The sequence below is a fragment of the Sciurus vulgaris genome, assembly GCF_902686455.1.
Source record: "Sciurus vulgaris genome assembly, chromosome: 9".
NCBI lineage: Eukaryota > Metazoa > Chordata > Mammalia > Rodentia > Sciuridae > Sciurus > Sciurus vulgaris.
Genome location: NC_136469.1, coordinates 74,878,746 through 74,904,867, shown reverse-complemented (window position 1 = coordinate 74,904,867; position 26,122 = coordinate 74,878,746). Strand labels below are relative to the sequence as shown.

The 26,122-nt window shown below is 36.8% G+C and overlaps 1 protein-coding gene across 2 annotated transcripts in view; it reads left to right on the top strand.

Moving 5' to 3' along the window:
- ARHGAP24 (Rho GTPase activating protein 24) overlaps window positions 1–26,122 on the top strand; it is a 449,241-nt gene that overhangs the window by 237,958 nt on the left and 185,161 nt on the right. The window contains exon 1 of one of the 2 annotated variants that reach the window (XM_079153265.1): window positions 14,760–15,819. The exons of the other annotated variant lie outside the window; for it this stretch is intronic. The gene's annotated coding sequence lies outside the window, so the exon portion shown is untranslated. Of the gene's footprint in view, window positions 1–14,759; window positions 15,820–26,122 lie in introns of those variants that run through there. 2 annotated transcript variants of the gene reach the window in all.

Genomic DNA, 26,122 nt, shown 5'->3' with positions numbered 1-26,122 from the left:
ATAGTCCCCAAGGCCACGCCCTCAGTGGCTACTTCTTCCACCTATGTCCCACCTGCCTATAGTTTTCACCACCTCCCTATTGAATTTTCATTCCATCAAATGGATTAACACACTGAAGAGGTCAGAATCCTCATGATCCAATCACTTGACCTCTGAAAATTGCTGCATTGCCTAGCGCATGAACTTTTGGAGAACATTCTAGTTCCAAACCATAACAAAGACCCTCTACCAACCTTCCAAATTTCGTAGTCTATCCTGTGCCAAATCAAATTAACATAAATTAATGAACACTAGTATTAATGAAACTATGGCTTCTTGAAAGTGACTGTGATAAGCAATTTGCATATTTTATCCAACTTATTCTTTAAAACAAATAGGAGAGATAGTATCTCCATTTTTTAAAATTCAGGGAATGAGGGAAACCAAAAGACTAAAGACATTTCCCCTGAGATCATGTATTCCGTGGTTAAAGATCTGGATTCTTCTTGGTTTGTCCCAACTAAAGCCCAAACCATAACATCTAGGCACTACTGCCTAGCTTCCTAGTCAGAGCTCCTCAACGGTAAGTCCACCGAAAAAGAGGAAAGCAACTTCCTGTCATTTCTGCAAAAAAGTCTTATGTGACTAAAGAGATTTACTCAATACTATTGGTTTAGTCAGTATAACTGTGAAGACAAATCAACCTCAGAAATGCTTTTTTTTTTTTTTTTAGGATTATCCAGTTGGATTGAGTTGCAAAATTTGGAGTATCTCCATTTTTTTTTTTAAAGTACACATAAATGATGTAATTGCTTAAGTCTTCTTTTGGAGTTATGATTTCTGTATTAATATCCAAAATAAAACATTTTTAATAGCACCATTTTTGCATTTCACAAACGTATATCAGTGTTTTAAGTGTGTATTCATCGTCAGCTTCTTGTGTTTTATAGTTGCAGGGAGGCAGGCTTATAAGTGGAATGATTTGGTGTTGTCATTTAACTCTGAAAAAGCATTCAATACAGCATACATTTGTGATAAACCACTAACAATTTGCTATGGTACCCTGGCCATTATTTTCTTATATTAAGCAAAAAAAGCAAAACAAAGCAAAACAAAAGAACTGAATTCAGCAAGCCAGTATTGTATCCCAATTTAATATTATTTGCAACAATGATTAACCAGAGTGCCTTGGGCACTTACGTAAACAGCTGTTTCTTGTATTTTCCAGGTGATAAAACCTGTTAATTTGGCAACTTATAGAGGAGACATTAGATCCACTCCAGTGCTACTGGAGTAATGGCAGCCCCTTAGGCAGGGTATAGCTTCTAGTGACAAGAAATCAGGGAGGGAGTGGTTGAAGGAAGAGGCCTAGAAAAGAGGCTCAGCATCTAACCACCAGCCAGGAAGAACATAGAGGTGTCCAGAGCCTTCAAGGGGCAAAGGAGGTGTCCAGAAATGCTATTCATTTATCTTGTGGTAGTTTTGTCTGTTTATTCAACTACTTCCTCACTTTGGAGAGTGAACATATTTAAATATTTCTCTTTTACACTCCTGAAATATTACTAGTGATAGAAGGTAGTCTTTACATTTTCAAAATTCTATGCTATATTTAATAAAGTGCCATCTAAACAATCACAGAGTAATGCCTTTTTTAGCAAATATAAGAGAGCTATGGTCTTCCACACTAAACACTTATGAAATGCAAAAGCAGCAATAAATATGATTGATATTTGTATTAACATTGCACTTAAAATCCAAAAGTCAACATTCTATATTTTCCATATCCTGTGTATATATCACTATATTTTTTAATGTTATCTTTGTGTGTTTCCTAATAAAATTTAAGCCTTGTGAGGAATTTTAATTTGCAAGTTAAAATGATATAGAATTCAACTTTTTATCAGGCACAATGTCAAGGAGTTTATTTCCAGCACTGAGATTTTCTTAAAGAATTATTCACAGTTTCTGTTTACCAGGAAGAGATCTCTAAGTAAACTTTTTATTTCTTCAGTTTTCTTTTAATTTTTATCTCTCCTCACTTTATTTTGAGTTGTCATAAAGAGATACTGAAGGCATCCACTTGGCTCCTGGGGAGGAGGGGCAACATTTTATTATTGTTCTCCCCTGCATTACATGCATTAAAGGGGAGATTCCACACAAGAATAGCTGAACAATCAATAAAATGCATTCCCAAGCAATAATAATGTGAGGGAGTCATTGCAATTTGATTAGTGACCTTTTCATTCTTTGTAGAGATAACCTTTATTGATATCATTAACCAGATGAAACACTGGTTTGATGCAGCTCTTTTAGCCATAGAGCTCAGTATTGATTGAGAAGCAAGATCTGAGATTTTGTTAGTGTCGAGCTGTTTACAGAAATAGGTGATAGATCCCTCTCTTTTTCTCCAGTCTCTTTTTTTTTTTAAACCAGCAGTGAATAGAGGAGAAACCAAGGACACTTTCTTACCTTTGTTCTGTTTCTATAAATAAAAGCTTTTTGGGTAAGAAAGTACTTTCTGAATGCTCACAAAAATGGAGGCCTTTATCTTAGCAATTCTGGTATGGCATAAGTAGATATCCTGTTCAGTTATTATAATTGTCAGAAAGCTTATACTACTTCTATATGTGTTTATGTTTAAATGAACCAAAACTTATCTTTTGCCCTATAAAATCCTATTTTATCAGAGAGAAGATCCAGAGATTTTTGCCTCTTGGCCCAAGTAGCTGATCATCTCTGAAAAGGTTTATCTGTATTAGGTACCATACAATGAAAATAGAACTTCTGTTTAGCTTTTTAAATGGATTACTTCACACAGGAATCAAACCTTAAATTTCAATTCCTGAAAGTTGATATTTAAATGAAGGTCAACTTTTAAGTTGAATATACTATACTGTGTAGAAAAAAAGAGGAGTTCGGAGAAAGGGAGCTATTGCTTAAAACTGTGCTTTGTAGTTGAACTTGGTGAGTCTGACTTGAGAATAGTTCAGTTCATGGTACATAAATTGGTTTATGTGACTGGAATTATAACATCTTCATTTTGATTGATTTGTGGACTAAGTTTAGAGTATATAAGTGGTATCTATGGATTCAGGATGAATAATTAATGTTTAGCAAATAAGCACTAGGAAAGATTTACTAAGGTACATATATAAAAGATTTTGGGAGGAGAGACGGAAGAATTCTTAAGCCTAGTAACTGATTATGTATTCTCTTAGGTCTCCAAGCACAAGAGTAGTTTAAATAAAGAGCTAGGGATAGATACTACTTTTTATTTAGCATGCTTCTACATATTAAGAAAGAACAACTCAATTTAAGAAAGCACTATTTTAGAGATAGATAGTAAGAATGAATGTGGGTTTAAACTCTTAATTCTAGGCTTTAAAGACAGAGATCAGCTTTCAGATTGAAAGTACATTTAAAGTCTGATAGCAACTTTCTTTTACTTTTTACTTTTTAAAATTGTAATTATTAATATATACTAGTTATACAAATTAGTGGGGCTTACTGTGAAATGTCCATATATATCACCTTTCTTTCTTTTTTCCCACTGGGATCCCACACTTGCCTTGCACTGAGCTACAACTAAGCTGTTCTTTGAATTTTATTTTCAAACAGGGTCTCACTCTGTTGCCCAGGCTGGTCTCAAACTTGAGATCCTGCTGCTTCAGCCTCCTGAGTAGTTGGGGTCACAGGCAAGCACCTCCACGCAGGGCACACTTTCTTTTAAAATATGAAATCTTACACATAGCTCTTATAGCATAGTTCCTTGATAATGAAAAGCTGAGAGCAAAACAGAAATAGGTTTACACTCAATCACTTGAACTTGTGGGGGGTTTGTGTCGGCATGAATTTATTTTATTTCCACCTTTAAGGATTACAGTGTGCAAACATTAAACATGTTTATTTGCTGCATTTTACCATTGAGTCAGATATTTTTGTACTTGTAATCTGTTTTCAGCCTGAAGTTACATCAACAAGGTAATGCAAAATCAAAATTCTTAAAGCCCTGGGGAGAACAGTCATCAAAATAATGTCCCCATTTCCGAATCCTGAATATTATGATTCACTATCCTTTCATATATTAGAAAAAGGAAATGGAGAAGGGGAAGTGTGTCCAAGTGGACACAAAAGCAAAAATAAGGATGGATGGAGAGAATAATAAAAATATTTTAAGATGACTTTGGAATTTTCTGTACTTGCATGAAAATCTGTGGTGCAATTCAACCACCTTGCACTTCTAGATCCTTAAAACTGAATTGTTAATTTAATTCAGTAGTGTCTGCATTTTTGTCACTCAAAATTGTAGCCCTCTGAGTAGTAGCAGCACCCAGGAATTTGTGAGAAATTCAAATTCTCAGATTTCCATTTCCACCTGGGGGCCACAAACAATTTGAATTCTTAGGTAGATCCCCAGGCACTTATGCATGTGACTGTCATGTGACCCCAGAAAGTGCACATATTCCTTGGAGACCAATGACAGTGAACAATGAAATGTAGCATGTGAAAAACAACTAAATTCTTCTGGAGTCAAAGCAAAAATAAGAAAAAATATAAAATTCCCCGTATGCCAGGTGCTTCCCTCTAGAAAATAGATCACTAAAGTCATTTGTTAGCTCTAACTTGAGAACAGCAAACAACACTGTGTCCATCTGCCTTCTCTGCTTCTAAAAGTTAAACAAAAACTCTCACGATTTTAAAGTTTAACAACTTTAAACTATTTTTCTTTACTGGCCTATTTTTCTTTACTAGCTCCAGTCTTCAGGTAATGGAATTATTCCCAAATCCTCATTTTTATATGAGTGCATCTTTCTTAGATGCAATTTGCTATGCATGTGCTATGTGATCTTTACATGCACACACACACACACACACACACACACACATTCACAGGTGAATGTTTCATCTCCCTTGCTGCACACCCCAAGACTGCAGCATGGTTTATGGAATTCCTGGGGCGGGAGAGGGAAGAAGCAAATCTGTACACCCAAGAGCACTGGACATTTGAACAGTGTTTGCAGCAACAAAACCTGGGCACCTGGGGCAAGAAAGAAGGAAAATGACACCTGTTCTTCGCCACATAGATTACCAGAGAAAGGCAAGTTATTAAAGAGAACATGCTTTAAAATTTCAGTAGTATGTTTTAGTTGGGGTGGTAGTGAATCTTTCCCAGTTGATATTAACAAGTGTCATGGTCTGAATTAGACTGTTATTTTTGTTTTTCTCTGACAAATGATCCTCCGATGTGTGAACCTGGAGAAACAGCTCATGTTTATGAGACTATCATGCTTACATGATTAACTTTTGTTTTCAACTTAGCTTTTAGAAATGGCTGTTGAGGATAAGGAGACATTCTGAGTGTATAGCCAAAGAAATGTACCAACACCTGCAGAATCATCTTTGATCTGAAGAAAACATAAATAGTGTTCTTACAAGGTGGGAAGAATGTCAAAGAGATTTGCCCTCACCATTTCAGAGAAACACTGTTTAGATGTGGCTGCTGTGTTAACCATGAGCAAAGCAAAATGAATTGACATGACAACTTGCGAACATTCTATAGCAAAATAGTACCAATAAAAGTAAAGTACTTAAAAGCAAGGAAAGAAAGATGACAACAAAGGAGAATGGCCTGGAGAATACAGATGAAAACATGTGGAAGTATAAAGTCCTCCACAAGTACCTAAAGAAGGTACCTTAAAATAACTTTTTAAGAAGACCCTGAAGTTGGTATACCTGAACTCCAAGGCAGAGTAATAAAACAGCAGGAAAAAAAGGGGAGGGGGTGATTTCTAAGTTGAGGAGGCAAATTGAAAACTGAAAGACCTTTAAAATCTAACAAATTAGAATCAAGATAGACACAACTGAAAATGAGACCACAAGTGTAAGAGACGAAAAATTTCTATCTTAGAGTATCCTACTGAACCTAAGAATTAACTGACATAAATCAACATCTCTGAATTCTTGGATACTGTGACTTCAACAAAGATACTGATATGAACAGATCCTTTTAATTGATTAATAAACAAAATAATGATTAAAATGGTGAATGACATACAGGAGAGACCAATTTATGATAAAGGGCCTGATTATCACAGTGGTAATGAAATAGACATCATCAAAAAAAAAAAAAATCAATGATTAAAAGACATTCAAAGAACCAGCCTCAGAAATTTAGTGAGGTTCTAAGCAACTCAGTGAGACCCTGTCTAAATAAAATATAAAAAAGGGATGGGGTTGTGGTTCAGTGGTTACATGCCCACGAGTTCAATCCCTGGCATGCACAGGCGTGAGTGCGTGCGCACACACACACACACACACACACAAAGAATCCATTAACGCTTGATATAAAGAGGGTTGGATATGAAGGGAGTCAATTCTCGTATGATTATTTCTTGGCAACTTTTCCCACATGGATGGGATTGGGGTCATCGATGTGATTCATACATCCATTCAAATCAGTAAGCATGTATTAGGTGCTCATCTTGCTATGCATCTAGAATTCCATTGAGTTCTTTTTCTTAGCCATCTGATAAGTTGTATGTATAAGTTCCATGGGTTAGGGACAGAGGAGAAGAGATTTTATAGTGTTGATTCTTAAGAATAGTATTTGTGAATGTTGAAGGGGTAGGAACTTTAATTTTTATACTCTATTCTTAACATACTTTTGTATATTAATTCTGTATTAAATAACAATAAAAATAGTATGAAGAAAAAGTTTGGCTTCTTATACTTGGTTGCTCTGGAACTTGGGGCTGCCTAGCAGTGATGGACAATTTGTTTTCATTATTTTCTAAAATACACTTGTGTCTAGGAACATGTCAAAGATAACAGACCAGAGAGATGCCTCCTTTTATTCCTTTCCAACATTCTGTGTTGCAAAGGTGGATTCAGTCTTTCATTATGAAAAATGACAGTGTAGGGAAAGAAGCAACTTTACACTTCTGAGGAAAAAATTTTTTCTGCATAAACTCATGAAACCTTGATCCCCAATGTCTAGGGAACTGAAATAGCTTAATACTTAAGAATGATTAAGCACAATGTGACTTGGCATTTCATATTGATGCTTTTCCCATAAGAAAATTCTAATAGTCCTATTTTATACTAAAAAAAATTAAATATCTCCCATTCCCTATGTTTGTATTCTTGGGAGTCTTAAAAGTCATTATTATTATTGCCTTTAGAGTTGTTTTGTCAATAACTGGCAGTTTTAATTTCTTTATGACACAACAGATTTCCTCTCAATCTTCAAAGATAAATAAACCTCAAGCAAATTTAAAACATATGGGAGATAATTATCTCAGCAAATAGCTAACTTTCACATCTGAAAAAAACTTCAGAATAATCTTACTAAATCCCTTTATTTTATATAAGAGAAAACTAAGCCCCAGTGAAGTGAAATGTTTTGTCCAAGGTCACACAGCTAGTTGCAGACTAAATCAAGGTTGGAAATGTAATTAGTTTTGGCTACAATCTCCTGTCTATACCTGGGAATGTTAGTTTTTTCCTTGCTTGCCCATCTTCTTCTTTGTCTATCCTGGGAAGGAAACTTGCATGTAAGAAAAAAATATGCTCATCTCAGAAAAAAACTCAGGAGTCAGGGAAAAGAATGGATCCAGGTTTGATTCAGTTGGGTGTATGTAAATTGACTCACTGATGGTTAATACATTGAAGAAATAAAGTCTGTGCATATTTTTAAATAATTAAGGTAGTTTGAGGGTAACCATCTACTATAAATATCTTTCTATCTTATAGCCAACTTGTTTATACAAATACACTATACAAACACATAATATTATACAGGAAACAAGACAGTGTATATCTGTGTATTAGTTCTTCAGAGAAACAACCAACAGGAGATACCTTGATATATAGGAGCAGATTGACTACAAGGAATTGGTTCACAAGATAATAGAGGTTGAGAAGTTCTGTGATTGGCTGTCTGCAAGTGGAAGGCCCAGGAAAAACAGTGGTGTGATTCCAGTCTGTTATGGTTTAGATATGAGCTATCACTCAAAGCTCCTGTATGAGATAATGCAAGAAAGTTTAGCAGTGAAATAATTGGTTTATGAGAGTTTTTACCTAATCGGAGCATTAATCCCCAATAGGGATTACATGAGTGCTAACTGTAGACAAGTAGGGTGTGACTGGAGGAGGGAGGTTCCTGGGGGTGTGCTTTTGGGGCATATACTTTATCTTTGTTAAGTGAAGCTTTCTCTCTGCTTCCTGGTGTGATGTCTTGAGCTACTTTCCTCTGCCACACCCTTCTGCTATAATGGTCTGCCTCACCTTTGTCCCAGAACAATGGAGGCAGTGGTCCATGAACTGGCACCTCTGCAACAGTGTGACCCCGAATAAACTTGTCCTATTCTAAATTTGTTCCTGCTGGGTCTTTTGGTCACAGCTGCAAAAATATGTTGACTAAAGCACAGTCCAAACCCAAAGGCCTTAGAACCTGGGGAGATAAGAGAGTGAGTCACAATCTGAGTCCCAGAGCTCAAGAACAAGAAGCACTGATGTCTGAGAGCAGGACAAGGTAGATGTTCCAGGTGAAACAGGGAGAGAAAATTCACCCATCTTTCCCCTTTTGATCTATTCATGTCCTCAGTGGATTGGATGATGCCCACTACACTGGGGAGGGCGTCTTCCTCACTGATGCAAATCTAATCTCTTCTGCAAACACTGTCATAGACACACCCAGAAATAACTTTTTGCCAGCTACCTGAGCATCCCTTAGCCCACTCACGTTGACACGTAAAATTAACCATCAAAACTTATTATCTGTCACTCTCATAATGAAAAACCATCACCATATTTTAATAAAAAAAAATATGGGTCTAAAATTATTAATGTAATTTCATTTGCTATGGATTTCATTACTGAATTTTGAGTATCATGTTAAATTGTGCAAGAATTCTTGAATTTGTTGTCTTGCTTCACTTTAGGAGCTAGCTATTCTGTGTCTTATGCCCTTTTCTTGACAACTATCATCATCTGAAGGTCAGCATTAATGCCTACTTCCTGAATTGGGTGATATACGTCCAACTTTGCAGTAAGAGTCCTGGTTTTTAACTGGAGTCCCATCGTAATTAACAACAATGCCTCCTTTTATTCTCAAGGAGTTAAGGTTTGGTCAATCATGTTATTCTACCCATAGTGAGTACAAAATATGCTAGAGAAGGAATTTTTCTATATTTTCCTTTAAGGCAGATCTCAGCATTTTCTTCCATTTGAGCTAGGTCTGTCCCTTTCTGTTTCCAGTGTCTTAAAGTTTTACCTCTTGCCTTCCTAGATTCGTTGAAACTGAGTTATCCTTCTTACTCCATGTAACTCAAAACTTGATATTTGATTTGATTGAACTAGGCTATCTGCCAAGTCCACTTTCATTCTGGTTTCCACTGCCTGTCCTACTACAGTGTGTGAATAAGTCTCTCAAGCTTAAAAATAATTAGATTACCAAGAGGAATTTGATGAAGGATTTGTGCTTTGCAGGATAGCTAAACATGGAGTTTCATAGAAGCTATGCAAATACAACTATTTGTATGTTGAACTCAATTTTGAATGTGCTGATAACTGTTTAGGAAACCTAAACAGTTCTGCTCCCAGAATCTATGAACACTGCCAAATTATACTCCAAACAGTACTTTCAAGCCTTATCACCCAATGTCCAAGTTTTAAAGTGTCCAGAATTTACATTGCCCTCAAAAAGACAGGTAACTTTGTGTAAAGAATATGAGCTTTGTAGTCAGGTAAACATAAGTCCAAATCGTATTATTCTATTATTACCCTATTAAGCTGTGTGCCTCAGTTTTCTTCTCTGTAAATAGAATTTATGAAAAAATCATTTTTTGTAATGAATATATACTATATACTACTTATATACTAGAATATATACTAGAACTAGTTATATACTAGTTATATACTAGAATATATACTAGTTTCATCCAATTATACTAGATATACATTTAGTAATGAATTTATAGAAATTTTGGAAAGAAGTTTATCTTTGTCACATATTCCGACCAGTGGAAATTTTAAAAATATCTTTTGAAACCATCTCTGTCACTCTGTCCCTCCTGCCTAATTTCAGACTATCACAATGTCTCACATGGATATAGAAACAATGCCTTTAGTAGTCTTTCAGACCACCTGTCCTTGACTAGTTTCAGCACTTAGAATTCTAAAAATAAAATATTCTGATTAAAATCCTTAATTGACTACCCATTGCCTTCAGTATAAAAACCAAACTGCTGCACATGACTTTTGCCCATCTTTCCTTTTGCATATTTTATCCATTGCTTTTTGTCCTTCATTCTACATTCTAGCTCTGTGGAGCTACTTGAAGTGAACCAAGTGTTTCCTGTCCCCTGCCTCGAGTGTTAGTACATTTCTCCTACATTCAAAAGGCATTTTGGTTTCACCTCCTCGAAGAAGAGTTCTTTGGTTATTTCTGATCTTGACTAGATGTAACTTTGATGCTCCCCTGCAACCCCATGATTAACTCTCTAGTGGCAGTAAGATTTTTCCACCTTCAAATGCTAAGTGTTTTGAGGCAGTGTTTCTCTCTCTCTTTCTCAGCCCTCAATCACTGGGCACATTTTATGGGCTACATAAATATGGGTTTCATTAAATTCAAAGGTAGAAGTTTTATCTTATTCTGGATAAAGAAATATTATCAAGGAATGATAAGGAGTAATTATAGAAACTTCATAACCTAGCACAAGCTGTTTGGTTTTTTGTTTGTTTGCTCGTTTCATTTTATTTGGTACTGAGGATTTACCCAGGGATCCTTAATCACTGAGCCACATCTCCAGTTCTTTTTATTTATTTTTCATTTTGAGACAGGGTCTCAGTAAATTGCTGAGCCTGGCTTTGAACTTGCGATCCTACTGCCTCAGCCTTTGAGCTGCTGAGATTACAGGCATGCACCACCGTGCCTGGCTAGCACAAACCTTTAAGCATCAGAGCCTATCAATAAATGTCTGTAGCTTTGATTTATTGATAAAACAAATGCCATTAATATACTGAGATTCATATATAGTCAACACTATAGGAAAGAAGACGACATTTTTCTTTTACTTTAAATGAAATTATCTTCCTGGGTGGCATCAGGGCTCAGGTAAAAAATTCCCTCTCCTTGGGTTCCCTGATAGGAGGTCCATTGTGATACTTGGGGAAAGTCATTTTTCCCCCTAATAACAACAACAACAACAACAACAACAACAACAACAAAAATCACAAAATCAGTCTTTCTGTCTTACCTTCACACAGTCACCTTTCTGAGTGACTAGATCCTGAATGTTTTGAACCAGTCACAGTATCCCACAAGGTATCTGGACCCCAGGACTCAGAGAAGCTGACTCACTAGAACAGGTAATTATGAATCAGTAGGACATGAGACAGGAGAGGAAATCTAATTTACAGCTGACTGGAGAGCTCTGAATCAGTGTAGAGCAGAGCTGAGATGGGAAATTAAATTATCTGTAAGCTCACCTCTCCAAAATTATTTGGTATCCACAATTTTCATTTAGAAAACATGTGTTGCAAGTATAAGGATTTACCTTTTGCTCCTGAAGAGCTGGCAGGTGAGGGCAGCAACTTGAGACCACCTGGACAGGATAGAATTAACTCTAGCATATCTGCTGTTTCAATAAGAGAAACTTTCTATAGAGTTCAGGGAATGAAGGACATGTCTGGAAGCTGGTAAGAACTTCTAGCAAATGCAATCATATACCTAGTTAGGTGAATCTGTGTGTGCAAAGAGCATATTCTAGCTACTAAAGAATATTATCTGGGCTTTATGTTAATAAAATTTAAGGCTCTTTCCTTACATCCTGTGAGTCTTAGCTACAGAGTCACTGGGAGATCTGCAGTGTTAAATTGTTTGCAGAAGAGTAGCCTTAGTTTCATGCTACTGGATTTATGCTAAATATTTGTTGACTGAAGAGTAGTAGTCTATTTGGGAAATATAATTAACTCATTAAAGAAATATTTGTCAAATGCTTATTTTATATGGCATACTGTACTGGTCATTGCAAATAATGTGATTTTAAAACCAAAATCTCATGTTTCTGATCTTATTTATATCTTCTGGCAGATTTCCGAATTTATTCCAGAGGAAAGAGAGTAAACATATTTCAATAAGCTACTTGAATAAATAAGTAAAAAGCACAAAAATAAATTCCAGATAGTGGTTATGCTATGAAGAAAAATCAAGGAAACAAAATGGGATAAAGAGTATATATGGGCAGGAGGATGGTTAGCTAGAGTGGTCGGTCAGGAGTCTTTTTTCTGAGGAGGCAGCATTGGAGATGAGTCTTAAATGAGGAGAAGGAGCTATTTCTGTGAAAATAGGATGGAGGAACATTCTAGACAAATGGAGCGGCTGGTTGAGAAATTCAGTAGGAAAGATAAACAGGTGCTAAATCATGTATACCTAGAAGAGCATGCTTCAGCATTTGAATTTATACTGAGGGAAGTTGGAAATTGTTGTAGAGATGAAACAGGGGAATGATGCAAAATCATTGGACAACATGAAACAAGAGAACAACGAGAAACACTTGGAATGAAGGAGAGTAATAATGGGAAACCGCTGGATGGTATGAAGCAGGGGAAATATGGACAAGAGGAGAAATTATTAGTGGGTGTGGAGTGGGGAATGATTACTCTGGCTGCTCCAAGGAGAACAGACTGAGAGGAGGTGGGCAGCAAAGGAAGAGTGTGCTTGAATTGGCTTAAGAGAGTTGATGCTTGAGATTTGTTAGTCTATGACCGTTGGAATGGTATGTATTACTTGGAACTGTTAAAAACTCACAGGCATGAAATCTTCTACCATAGAATATTGTAATCTAGTAGCTATTCATGCAGTCACTAACCTCGCTGCTATCACCAAAGAGCTTGGGAATGCTTCAGTACATGCCCTCTTCTAGTGTTACTGTAAACCTGAAAACCGAGAGGAGGAGATCAAGAGTTAGAGAATTCCCACTGCTTGCCTCTATTAATACAGCCTGCCCTAGAGTTCACCTCTGCTCTAAGTACTTTACCCATCAGTGAAAGTCAGCACTGCATGTTCAGGCTTCAAACCGTTAGCTCTTCCCTTCTAAACTCCTCTAGGATTCTGAAATTGAGAACATTGCCAGAGCAGGGCAACCTGGAGAATATCCAAAGGACCTAAATATAGAGGAACAAAAATTTTTTAAATGGTTGTGAAACATTGTGCTATTTTAGATTGTATTGAGCTCGCATATTGACAGCACATGCTCCCCTTCCATGCTTCAGAGATGAACCATGCCATGGATTACAAAGTAGGTTTGAGGGCCAATTTCCTGTTGCTTGCACTGGTCACCAAAATTGCTAGTTGCCTCCTTGTTTAGCCTATTTTGAGAAACTTTGGTTCTTGAATTCAATACCTATAATCTATTGTCTGTGGTTCAGCCCACTTCTGTTCCAGAGGATCTGCCTATAACTTCTTTTCACACCTTCCTTCCTTCCTGAGGCTACTCAGCACCCTGAGTCACCTTGACTCATTCCATCTAAATCTCTGGGTCTCTCATGGCCTGCTTATCTTTCAAGGTTTTTACTCATGTTTCCTTCCTGTTTCTTTTAACTGATAAAAACTAAAATGTTCTACAGCAAGAAAAAATTTTAAGAAATGGAAAGAAAATATGTAATAGTTTTAGTAAATCAAAGTAATATGTATCAGTATGTCAAACTCATTATATTTGACATATGAATGTAATCTGTAAACTTGTGTGTTAATGTCATTGGATTTACCTTTGCAGAGAGCTTAATTAGATGTCACTAATTGAGAATGAAAGGAGAATAGGATCCTGCCATTATGTCAAAGAACATGAAGTATGGTTTTCCAAGAGTTCTGTCTCAAAATTTATGCTTCGAATCTCAGTTGTTCATTTGTCAGTGTTGAAAAATTGATATCACATTCATTAATTCCTCATCAATTTGGAAAATATGTTTTAATAAATTAAATTGTCTTTTTAAGTATTACACTTTTATAATTATCTGGTCCTAAGTACCTTACTTTCAGCCAAAGACCTGGATAAGACTGGATACGTTAAAGCAAATGAGAAATTTCAAAAACAATGAGCTGCAAGTTTAAGAATGAGTAACAGTTTGAAAATGGGTCTCAAATATTTAAGCTTTTGTTCATTAGATCTTTGAATTACAGGATGTAAAGTAGATTTCACTTTAATATTTAATGAGCAAGATCAAATAGAAAGATTGATGGTGACCAGAGTGAATGCAATCTGGGCCACTTCATATTTTGGCTTATCTGATTTGGGCACGGGGTTGTTGGGATTTGGACAACTCAGTGGTTAGGTTGTAAAAAAAATATAGGGTACATGTTTAAAGTGAGAGAGTGAATACAAATTTAGTTATGGAAAATTGGTCTTACTTCTCATTTAAACCCTTTGATTTTGTTTGAAAATTACCCACTTTTCTAAAGTTGCTATTGCTTGCCAGTTATTCTAATATTCAGAGCAAGAAGTATGGCTTATAAATGCTTAACAAATATCTGTTAAATAAATTAATGAAGGAATACATTTCACAAAGGGGTTCTTTTTCGAATTATTATAATAAGAACACCACACCTTCAGTTAGAGGAAAACAATTTCTTCATATATAAGTAGGAAAAGTTATATGAAAACACCAAATAAAAATTATTATAGTGCTTCTCTTTTTTATGATCAAAATATTTAATTGATAATAATAAAAAAGTAGGGATTGGGGATGTAGCTCAGTGGTAGAGCTTACCTCACACAAACAAGGCCCTAGGTTCAATCACAAGGACTGCAAAATTAATTAATTAACAAATTAATAATAAATAAACTTGTGTGTGGTGGTTAAAAAAACTTGTCTTGAGAAGTTGAAAATGGGTATCCGAGGCAAGAGTCAATGTGTTTTTAGTTCAAGAGCCATGTAACAGCATCACTGATGCTGGGTGGAAATATCAAAGACTTAATCTTACACTGTCACATCAGCATCCCCTAAAGTCATTCTCTGCAAGGACGGTTGGATGTTAACATCCCCTGAAAAATGCCAAGTCCTGAATCATAAAAGTATTCTGGAAAAATAGCAAAGGAAAAGATTATTTCCTAAGTATGCAAAGAAATTGAGCATCACAGGGGAACTGTCAATATAGAGGATTTTAAAGCTGAGGGAGGTGTTTTCATTGAGACATCCTAATTGTATTCCTGCTCCCAGTCAACTCCTTTCAATATACAAGGATACAGAGGAAAAAGATAAAGCATTTCCTCTCGGGCACATCAGTACAGTGGAAAGAACATTGAACTGGGAGTTGTGAAACTTGTTATCTATTAACTGTGGCACCAACTACTATGGGAGTGACCCCATATAAATCATATTTTCTCTGGGCTTCAGTTTTCTCATCTATAAGGAGAAAACATTGGGCTAAATTATATTTAAGATCTTGATGAGTTTTCTGTGGTTTTTACTTCTTCTTTGTGTTTTTCTTTTTTTTTTTTTTCTAAATGCTCAAATACTAGATTATTTAAGGTATATTTCCTTGTCGTTTCCCCCACCCTTCTTTCTTCAATATATGGGATAGCAGGATACTGACTAAGTCTGAAGGGAAGGAGGAGGAAGAAAATTAGCTACAGGAAGAGTTCATATCCCTGTCTACAAGAAAACTTAAATATAGCTACCACTGCTTTGAAAGGAATGGTTTATATCCAAACATTATTTTCCAGACAAGCTCTGTACTTTTTTGCCAACAGAATTAACTTTAAACTGAAGGCAGTAGACAGTTAAACAAGAGTCGGCACTGGGAACAGCTGTGAGTAGACAAGACCAGTTACTTATAAGGTACTGTTTTTTACTCATTGAAATCTTCAGGGTTCCTTTGTGTTGGGGACAAGGATTCTGTGGTCATTTGTCCTTCTTTTTCTCCCACCTCGCCTCTATGCTGAGAGTGAAGACGCTTTTGAAAATATTTGAGCTTTTTAGCTGGATTGTTTTGTGACTGTTGACAACTGAAGCCACAGGGTGACTTTGTTTTGCTTTGTTTTCAGAGATGAGATAATCGTTATTTGATTTTAAAGCTTAGTTTAGCTTTGTTCCTTTGTGTGTGCATCTTGTGTGTATGGTTTTGATGTGGTTTTATTGTTCATGTTGGATAAGGAGGAATGTGTTTAAACTTTACAGGATGGATAGAACGTTCTTAACTGAGGGGGAGGGGGCTAATGCACCTTCAACTTGAAGTATGGAATCAATATTGAGCCAATCAGATAAAGGGACCAGGAAAGGGCAAGTCCAGGCACTTGAATTGATTCAGTCTAGGCTCTGTAGCTCTTCACAGCTCGGTAGACCTGACCTGGGAAACATACTTTCCTGAACTGGGGTTTTATTTGTAACTTGCTTCTATATCAAATTTAATTTTAATCCTTCTTTCTTGTCACTTCATTTGTCTTTTAAGAAATTCTAGTAAACCTCCCTTTTTTCTTTTAAAATAAAATTTATTTTCCCTAAGTTCATCTACCTTAAAGGAGTAACACTCCTAAGAGTGACATTTGCAATCAGATTCCAAGGTCCCTGAGCTAAAGAGGAGCTTCCAAAGCAGAAGAGAAATAGTCCACAGTAGCATGAAGTGGACAGAAAGGACCCTGTGGACCCCAGTCATTCCAGGTGTCACTCTTTTTCTGGAGGGCCTGGCTAAGGAATATATCATATTTGCTACTGGTCCCTAAATAAGCAATGGAGACAATTAAGGACTTTGTATTGTGGAATTTCTAAAAAGTGAAGTTTACAAAGTTCACTACTGAAAACTCCAAAAGTGTCTAAAAGAATTCAGTTACTTCTAGATAATCTTTTGAAATCCACTATGTGGTTTGTTCTTACTCTGGGGGGGACTAAATACAATTTTATGTTTTTGGAAGTGCTCTGCGTTATCATCATGAAAATACATTTGATAAAATAGTGATACCTCTGGGGTCCTTCCTGTGGTGTGTGAGGCTATTGCCTCTTATGTCAAAGGTCATAGAATCACTATGCTTTTTGAATTCTTGTATTATTTTTATAGGCCATGCTTTGTCCACTTAGGTCCTCTTTCCACATAAAATTTTAAAAAGAGTGAATTCTTTACTCACTGGTGTAGCTAGTTGGTGTACCTCTAACAACTCCCTTTACCATAAGCCACTGCTCACAACTACTGTTTTATTTTGTGATATGAGCATTTAAAAAAAAAGCAGGAAAAAATTTTGTAAAGAATTATGGATGGATGGAATAAGAGCCAATCACTTCATCTGAGGTTGGTCTAAGAAGTAATTCTTTCAGGAGAAAGGGCATGGGCACAGTGACATCTATTTTGGGTGCTCAGGAGCCGCTGGGCTCCTGCCGAGTTCTCAGTTGTGCTGTGTAGTAGAGGTTGCCATGGAAGTGGTGCTGGAACACGTAACACGTTCCTGCATCCAAAACAGAGAGTGTTCTTTGTTCTCCTTTCTAAAAAGTTACTGGAGGTATGTGTCAAGGAATCAGAGACTAACTGGATCCCCAGGGGCAGACTAATATTAATCAAGCACTGAATGTTTTACTTGGGTCCCATTCATGCACACACTGTTTACATGCATGCATAGTTGGGAAAGAGCATGACAATGCTTTGTAGGAAAGAGAAAAAAAGGAAAAAGTACTCCTGGTTTGCATAGTACTTCTATACTTTAGGGGGAGAAATGAATAAGGCAAGGCTAATTTTCTGAATGATTTTTTTGATTTATTGAGCTATGTTCTAACTGAATTTATAAGTTCTTTTAACCTGAAATATACTATAAAGCCATTTTCCAAACCATATATGTTCAATGTAATAGTGCAATATATGAGAGTATGTGTTTTCTTATCTTCAAAACTTTGATGTGCTTCTCAGAGTAAAAATGAGTTACTGATTTTTCAATGATCTTGATAACCATGGTAACAATTTTTATTAATCTCACTCAGTGCAAGGAAAAAATCCCAACTGACTATAGTAGGTAGATTCATAAATTTATAAATTGAATCCAGGACAATTCTATAATCCAAATTTACTTAGAATTCTTCGCTAATTAATGGATCATGCATATGAGAATTGTGAGGCCTTTTTAATTTTTTAATTAAAAAATTAATTGAGCATCTTAATTTTTTAATACAGGTTTTTACACAGTCACCATAGAAAATTTTTCTGATTGTTAAGGCCTCTTGTGGCATAAATGACAAACTCTTCTGCTTGAAACAATGGCTTGGGGACTACCTTTTATTGCAGCAGGGAATTTGAGAGCTGCATGTAGTTGGAAGCTTTTTCTCAGAAATTGTCTAGAAATTTTGCATATTTCTGCTTCTCGTGTCTTTCAGTTAAATTGCATGGCTTCTTTTAAAATAAAATGTTATCCTAATTGAAACACGGCTCTTTTAAATTGAAACTATACTACCTTAAGTCAGTGCAATAAAGCTGTTCTTCACTTGACTGAGTCTTTCATTTTCATCAAAATTTAATTTTCATATTCATACCTAAATAGGAAATTTAACATATCAAAGGATGTGCATTTTACAATGAGAACTGTAATGCTGCACAACCTAAATTTAAAATTCCTAAAAAGTCCAAGTCTTTTTGAATACACACTTAGGAAGACTCCAATTTAGCAAGATACATTGTTTTAAAAAACTGGAAAGGGAAGAAGTCACTTAAATAAATTAAAGCATGTTGCCACTCACTGATGGCACCTTATAAGGGTTCTTTATAGCACAACCTCATGGAAAGTCCCCAGAACCCTCAGAATCCAGCCCTTCTAAACTGGATTTAGGGAGCAAGATTTGTATTTTCCAAGAAGCCATGAAGCTTATTGCAGTTGGTTATGAGCAGGAAAGAGGAACTACTGAGATTTCTGAAGTTGTTAAACAGAGAAAGAGATCACTGCTTTGTTTTAATAAAAATCTATATTCAGTTCATTTGCAACAGTAGTCTCTCAGCAAAGAAAAGATATTCAAAACGACTCACATATGTTCTTTATATTGTCCTTTGTGTAATGTACTAAATTGGTACTTCAGGACAATTTAAAAGGTGATGTACCCAAGATCAAAGTTGTTAGGTTTTTTTTTTTTTTTTTTTTTTTTTGTAGTCATGCAATAAACATTTGTTGAATGAATACTGGTTTTAAACCTTAAATTAAAACAGCATTGACAACTGAAATGAAGCTGAAACTGCTATGTTTCATTTTGTGTTTTATTGTGGGAGTTAATTTACTGTTGGCTCATGCTAAATGTGAACACTTCATCAAGCAATGCCATTTAATAAATTATGAAATTGCCACTAGCAAACAGTAATTTGGAATTCTGAGTTGCTATGAAGAAAAAGCATGGAGTATCTATAGTAAATAATTCCAAAAGTAGAGCTCAAGGACAGGGAAGTATACCTTTCCAATGCACTTTTCTCGTTTTGTTTATTTTCCTGTAGACATGATGGGAACATTTTCTGTATCAGCCAGAATGCTTTGGAGGAAAAAAAAAAAAAATGAAAAACAAAAAAAACAAAACAAAACGGTATACAGCTGTGTCGTATTCCATTCTATGCCTATACTGTATATAACAGAACATAACAGAACTTGCCTCCCAGTATCAGGACCTGCGTTGTGTTTTAGTGTGTTTTGGTGTGAATAAAATTAGGATAAGCATTCTTTTACATACAGGTTTTGCTTGTTTGTTTTTTGTTTTTCTGTTTTTGTTTTGTTTTGTTTTACAGAGTAAGCAAACTAAGCACAGAAATATTAACTCATCTAGAACCTAGACTTTCAAGTTTCAGTCTGATTTCTATATTCAGACAAAAGAGGTAGTGACTAGGGTGATAGATTCACTCAGGGGCAGGAAGTGAAAGCATAGTTTCCTTCTGTCTGAGTAAGAGGTCAACCATGTCCCCTATTCTCTGAAAATCCCCAGGGAACTGAAGAGTTCTCATGCTGAGAAAGAGGTCAAGATTCCACGCCAGAAGTTTTTATTACACAAGGAGTGATACACATGTAATAGCTATGGGAACATTTTAAAAGAGCTGTCATTTTGTTAATGAATATCTGCTAAAGCATTTCCTGGGCCACTGGTGTTTATGGAATTTTTAAACAAAATGTTTATAAAGATGGAAGCAGGACTTGCTTCATAAATCATGTCCTTTTACTGGCACCTCTGCTTTTCCTCAGGGTACAACCACCGTTCAGGCCTCTGCTACACTAAACAAACAAACAAACACTCGACTTTCTCAACCTTGTGCTCTCTGCTCTCTCTCTGGTGCCAAGAAAAATTTCGGTGCTCTGTCTCTGCTTCCTCACCTCCCTCTGACTCCATAACCCTTTGCAGTTTGGTGTTTATCTCTACCACAACACTGAAATCGCCTCTTGGAGGGGCCTGATCATGGCTGAATGGATCGTTAAATCCAGCAGCCTGCTAATCCTGTCCTTTACCTTCTGTTCTGGCATTTCTGTTTACTCTCACGCATCTCAACATGATTCTGCCTTGGATGTTGAGGGTCCTGTGTTAGTACAGAGTTCCTCTCCTCTCTGGGCTTTTCCCTGTCCTCTTTTTTAGAGGGCTCCTGACTTCTTCCCATCTCCTTGACTTGAGAGTCTTCCTTTGTCTTTCTTCCTCTGAAAATTTCATCTAGTCCCATGGCTTCAACTTAAAGCCCAACATAGAGATTTGGTCAACAAAGCCTTTTCTAAACTGGTGTGAATTGTAACAGAGATCTGTTTTCACCAAAAGCACACACCTTCCTGGTGGCAGGAGCTCCAGGAACAGGAACAGGGCTGAGCTCAGGTCCCCCGCAACCTGCACACTGCTCAGGCAGTTAGTTGCCTTGCTGGTCAGGGGCCCGTGTCTCAGGCACTCCAGTGCTTTGACCTCCATATCTTTCCCTCTCTTTAACCAATATTCTATCGTTTATCTCCTCCCTTGCTGCCTATATAACCAGGTGCCAATTATTATAGAATTCTAAAAACTGTATTCTTGGCATTTTTCCTCTTTATTCCCATGGTCATCATCTTGTTCAGAATTTAATTATCACTTGTTAGCTTCCTGTATCCTCACTGTCTCCTCTCCAGTGCTCTGCCTCAACAATCCATCTGCTACACATCTGGCCATGTAAAGGTGAAGATTAGACAGATCAGATGGATAGATGATACCCCAAATTGTTCAACAGGTCCTTAGTAGATGGATAAGAACAAAGGCTGCTGAGTCGAACTTCAGGATTTGGGACACAACTTCAGAACATTTACAACTGTGAGCCTATCTGAGATACTTTGTCTTTCTGAGTTTTAGCTTTCTCACACAAAATAAAAGGAAGTAATGGTGACCATGCATCTAAACTTCTAGGGCCAGTGATCTGTGCACATCCCATCATTTGCTCATTTCACACTGAGAAACGCACACGTCATCTTGAGACAAAACCTCTCCTCCCTCTCTCTCTTTCTAAGAAGGAGGAATAATAAAAGTGAAATTGAGCATTTCTTCCCTTTAGCAATTACAAACTACATGATGCAAATAGTTTAATGTTTTTATGTGGTTTTCTTTCTTTATTCTTTATGTCTCAATCTTAGAGTCAGAAAACAAACAGATAGAGTAACCAGAATCCTATCCTAGAGTTTTTGACCCCAGTCTGTCTCATTTGCAGTCTCTTTGTTTCCCTTTCTTTGAATTCAAGAGTCTATGCAGTGGCAGAGTCTAATTTCCAAGGAAAGTCAAATTCAAAGTAGTGACTAAAGGTCTGAAGACTGACCAGGAGTGTTAACTTCACTACAATTATATTCTGGAGTCATAGGTTAATTTAATTTTTCTCAAGTGACATGTCTGTTCACTTTGGGTAGATAAGCTGTTTGTCCTTGCAATCAGTATTTTTTTAAGGTTGTTAGGATCCTGTCAAGTGCTTTTTCCCCGAGACCACTATAATTATTTGCTGTCAGAGGACTTGGTGATTCACAACATCAAAGGATTCTGTGGTTTTTTCCCATTTCCTTAATCAACTTGTTAATTACTTATAAATATAAGTTGCATAATCATACAGTAGGGAATTTGGATGGGATCTTAAAGATCTTGTAATTAAGCCCCACTTATTGCAGCTGACCCAGCTATCCTAAATAGGTTAAGAAACTTATCAGCAATCATGTAACAAGCCCAGAATGTGTTTCTCCTATAAGAGCCTTGCACTCAGACTGGCAACTCCATGGACTATCTAATTGCGTAGTCCTAAATTCATGATATTAGTAAACCTGAACCTTCTCTTTCCTTCTCCAGCCATCTTTCAGTATCACAAGGAAGTGTTTTAAGAATCCAGTGTATATCTTAGAGGTCCATCCTTTTTTTTTCATTCATAGAAACTATTTTTGGTGGAGGAAACCTTCAAAACACTGCTTGACTTTGAACTTCTTTGGTTTCTAAAATGGGAATTAGTGGAATACCTAACACATAAAATAATGGAACATTTATGAATCACCCCCAAAGTACATCTTCTCTTGTTCCATAATGTCCTCTGAAGTAAATTGGGTCTGAGACTTGTACATTTTTTAAAAATACCACTATATTATGGAAGTTTTATAATATGAAATTATATACACACACACATATTCAAAGATGAAGTGGGAGCAGGTTTGTGATAACTCACCTGATAAGAGTCAAAGTTTTATGTTTTCCTCCTTCTCCTCTGTTTCCTCACCCCTCTGCTTTCCTGTGTAAACATCTGGCTTCAGCATTCTGCTCTCTCCCTTGGTATGCTTTGCCACATGCTTGTGTTTCGTCTGCCTGGAGGACTGTTCCTTGGTTTTGTCTTCCTGAAAATTGTTCCTTCCTCTGAGATGCTCTCCCTGATGTCATCTGTATCCTGACTACCCACAGAACTTTGCTATAACTTTCATCCCTTTGCTTTTTAACTTCTTACTTGCTGTTGATCCATTGTCCTAGCTCAGCAGTACTGGAAGCTCTTTGTGGACAAGGCCTTTGCCTCACATCTTTGTATGACCAGTACCTGACCTGGTCCACAAATCCCCAATTTTGAAGTCCAGTATTGCTGTTACAAATGGGCATTTATCCTGTGTAAGGCAGCTTCACACAAAGATATGTTACAGGATGGACTTCATGCCAGAAGTCTTGATTTAGTCATTTGGAAGTAAAAAGATGCAAGCAAGAGACCATAGACTGCTTCTCTTCCATTTGGTAAAATACCACAGAGTTTTTCTCTCTATATTTTTTATTTCTTATTTGTTCAGATTTCATAATTAAGTAGGATGACCCTTCAGGCATTTCATTAAATGTTGCTTATCTTAGAATCCTTCCCATTTGTTAAAGTTTCAGCTATTCCTTCACATGATGGAGACTTAGACTCATGGTTGACATTCAAGAACTATTTTGCCATGTTAACTCATGGTCTAGCCCATTGCGTTTTGTTTTGTTCAAATCTCATTCATTTTGTGAAAAATATTGCCTAAGAAAACAGATGATTCAGCAAATAGTTTCAGGTAATTTTATTTGCTATAGCTTTTGACTGTGAACTATTTGGGGATATTTTTGTTTACAACAGCTTTCGAGTTTCCTAAAGCTAACCTCAGAAGACTGGTGGAGTTCAAAGTTTAAATTATAACAGTAACAACAAAACAAAACAGATCTTTATTTTATTCCTAAGGGCTGATAATAATTCTCATAGGATTGGGAACAAAGGGGAAAATCAAAGGGAAGGCAAAGAGAAGGCAGATGTGTGGGGGTTGTGGGATGCTGACTAGGTGCTCCATGCTCTGCCACCCCTGCTCCACATCCTGAGCCGGGGACATGGTGGACAGAAATGGAAACCCAGAACACGGTAGACAGATCTAGGAGCAAAGGGCCTGTGGAGCACTTCCTGTGCAGAGTGCATGGAGGCTGCCAAATTCAAATCCCTTCTAAATATTTTGCATGGTGCCAGATTATTAGAAATGGATACCTAAGAAGACATGCCAAGAACAGCCTCCCCGGTTATCCCACTTCTTAAGGGCAGCCTCCAGACTAATTATTCAACAGGAACATTGAGAGAATTAAGTCTGGAGAAGCCCAGGCATCAGCTCGAGGTGAACCTAGCTACAGTATCTGTGGACTTGAGTCCAGATCAGACAGGGATGTGAAAATCAGCAGCTCAAAGACACCCATATGTTCAAAGGATGATGATCACAAACCTAATTCCCACTCTTCCTCACTCAGGTCATGGAAACCAGTATGTCCCTGATATCAGATAATATCCTGGAAAGTGGGAATCCTAGATTAACCAAGTTCCAACTACCTGGCAGTATAAAAGAAAATTACATAATTAGAAAATTACATTTTACATAGTTTTGCAGACAAACATCCGTCTTCAACATAAACATTTTTTTAACTTAACCAGTTAATTTTAGCCATCTATTTTACTTAGAAAATTCTGGTGTTAAAATAAGGATTTGTAATATTATTGAAAGTCTGAATTGTACTTATAAAGCCTATAAGAAGAAAATCAGAGAATGAAAAACTAATCTTAAAGGAGAATCTTCACTTTAGACATCTTAGTAGAACTTCACATTTTAGTTTCTGTCTGATTTTACAGAACTACAAGCACCTATTATTGTTCTACTCCTTGCCAGCAAATGCTAAATTTTGTAATTTCTCGAAAGGTTTATCATTTAAAAGTACCTTATAAAATGAGCCTCTACTAGTAATGAGTGATCTTTACCCAAGTTCTTAAAGCACAGCTAAGTTGCCCAAAAAATAATATCTACTGCAAGTTATGGGCTCCATAGAGATACAGAATGGAAAGGAAAAATTGCTTTTGATTTCCTGAGGTTGTGGCATAAAAAGACATATATATTTGGTTTCTTCTTCTGGGGGTCCTGGCATATAGCTTTTAAAACCCTGGAAATCTGTGGAATGCTGAAAGTGTCTTTTATGTGCTAATAAGATACCTGATGACTAGAACCCCTAGGTAGTTTCTGAATGGAGGCTGGTCTCCAGAAGAATCAAGGCATTATGGCAGGATTGGGACTTTCAACCCCTTCCCACACCCTCCTGGGAGGGAAGAGGAGCTGAAGATTGAGTTGATCACTTATGGTGAATGATCTAATCAATCATGCCTGTGTAATGAAGCTTCTGTAAAACTCTCAAAAACATGGGATTTGGAGAGCTTCTTGGTTGTTGAACATATCTAGGTGCTATGAAGTACATGCCCAGAGATGCCTTAGAAACTTCACAGGGATCCAAGAACAGGTGGTACTAATTAGATTGAACCCCCCAGTGAAATCAGTCAGCAGATTGACTGGATGACTGGAGTTCAAGGATAGGATAAAAGAGTGAGATGGTAAACAGGAAGCAAACTCATCAACTGGGCATTGGATACTAGATAGAAACCAAGGCAGCAAAAATGTAAAAATCAGCTTACAATAAGGGAATGCAAAATCTCATCCTAGAGTCATGGGGTTAATGCTGAATTACCAGTCAAAGTCAAATTATATTACTAAGAAAGGGGTTCTAGGTATTGGTAATCAGAGAAAGCCAGGTGTGTGGCAGGTGATGCCTGTTCTGGACCTCTGATATTCATGATAGACTACCAGAAGGTCTATGGGAAATGTGGAAATTGGTTTCAACTATTCCAATACCTTCCCTGTAGAAAGGAACTGCTGGAGGTATGATTGCCCCCTTCTCTGGGAATCAGTGTTAGGGATACATCAGAATTCCCTTGAGAAATCTGAGTCAACCATGGGAATGGTATTTTTTCTTCTAACACTATTAGACTCTTATATCTCCTTGCTTTGAGATCTAAGAAGAAGTGTTCTATTACTCATTGCCTGAATTTCTGGCCTGTTTTCCAATCCCTTGAATTACCTGTCCTTTTCTCATATTCTCGCCAATAAACATGGACTCCTTCCCAGAGCATCTGATTCAGTTAGTCTGAAATAGGGCCCCCAAATATGCATTTCAACAAAAACTCCAGGTGATTATGATGCAGGGGGTCTGTGGACCACACTTTGAGAAGTACTGCTTTAAGTCATGCACATGCCTTGGGAAATTTGACAATATACTGACCATATTCATGTCTAAGACCACCTCTTACTCCTCAGCAGCACAAATCATTCTTTGTTCACACCATACATCTTGATTTGGGGCATTGAAAATGGTCTCC